The sequence below is a fragment of the Capsicum annuum genome, chromosome 12 (assembly GCF_002878395.1).
Source record: "Capsicum annuum cultivar UCD-10X-F1 chromosome 12, UCD10Xv1.1, whole genome shotgun sequence".
NCBI classification, from domain to species: Eukaryota; Viridiplantae; Streptophyta; class Magnoliopsida; order Solanales; family Solanaceae; genus Capsicum; species Capsicum annuum.
Genome location: NC_061122.1, coordinates 191,506,906 through 191,508,512, shown reverse-complemented (window position 1 = coordinate 191,508,512; position 1,607 = coordinate 191,506,906). Strand labels below are relative to the sequence as shown.

Below are 1,607 nucleotides of genomic sequence, written 5' to 3'. Positions count from 1 at the left end.
TACCATAAATATATTTAATTAATCTTCAACTCTTAAATATTAGAAAAAAATAGTGAAAGACGATTTTGTCTAAAGCAAAGACTTTTAATGAAGGATAAAAAGTTCAAAGAACATTTCTAAGATCTTTCACATTTTTAATATATATTATATATATATATATATATATATATATATATATATATATATATTCTGCATATATATTATATATTATATTATATATATTATAGATTATAAATATAGATATAGATTATAAATATAGATAATTTACAAATTTTATGGATTATATATATTTTGATTCAATTAACTAACACGAGTAACCTTTGAATAACAAGTAACTATAAATACAATTGTTACTTGTATCACAAGTAGCTTTTGATTAACGCACAGGTAACTTTTGTCCATATGCTTTTGCAAAGTTTCCATAAACTGAAAAACCCAATACTAGTCGAAAGAGACATATTATTTCCGTTTCCTACATTGAATATACAAATCCTTTTAACTCTTTTCCACTATATAATGCCCTCTTCTTTCTCCTCTTTTTTCATCACCTTCAACCTCAGTTGTTTTGAGAAAAAAACAAAAAAAAATTCTTTCTGTTTGAATTTTAATTTCTTTCATTCATGGCAGAAATCGTAGTGGTTTTCAATTTCGACAAGACAATCATTGATTTGGACAGCGATAATTGAGTTGTCGATTATTTTTATGCTACTGATATATTCGATCAACTTGTCCCTACGATGCCGTGGAACACTGTTATGGACATTATGATGAAGGAGATCCATGCACGAGGCAAAACCATGCAGGATATTAAAGAAATATTGAAACGGGCACCTGTAATTTTCGAGGTGGTTCTAGCCATCAAAGAAGCTTATGCTTTAGGGTGTGATTTGAGGATAGTGAGTGATGAAAATCTCTTCTTTGTCGAGACAATATTAAAGCATTCAGGAATCATGGATTGCTTTTCGAAAATCAACACAAATTCGAGCTACGTTGATGATGAAGGGAAACTTAAAATCTGTCCTTACCATAATTTTGATCACAAGTGTAATAATCCTTGCCCTCCAAACATATGCAAGGGCCTCGTAATAGAAAGAATGCAAGAGTCTCTTGCTTTGGAAGGGAATAGGAAAAGAATGATCTATCTAGGTGATGGAGCAGGGGATTTTTACCCTAGCTCGATGCTCAAAGATCAAGATTTTGTAATGCAAAGGAAGGATTTTCCGATGTGAAAATTAATAAATGAGAATTGCCAACTCATAAAAGTAGAAATCCATGGGTGGACTGATGGAGAAGCGCTCGAAAATATTCTGCTTCACATAATTAAAGCAATTACTACAATCGAAGAGAAACAAATTTTATCAGTAGTTGAATATTCCAAGTTCCAGATGTTCCCATTAACGCTACAAATCACAAGCTAGACTTGCCAAAAGTTCTCCCTCTCTATTGAAGATTTTGACATCAATAAAAGTATGTGTATTAATTTGAGTTGATCAACTGATGACAACTAAGAGTTGACTTTGGTTACTTGTATTTATGGTTATAAAAATGATTTAATTATCTTATATTGTGATCGTCATCTATGTATATTTGGCAGTCTTCTTCTTTTT

The 1,607-nt window shown here is 30.5% G+C and overlaps 1 pseudogene; it reads left to right on the top strand.

Annotated features, from left to right (window-relative positions):
- Positions 1 to 620: 620 nt before the first annotated feature.
- LOC107849009 lies at positions 621 to 1,418 on the top strand (annotated as a pseudogene).
- Positions 1,419 to 1,607: the final 189 nt, after the last annotated feature.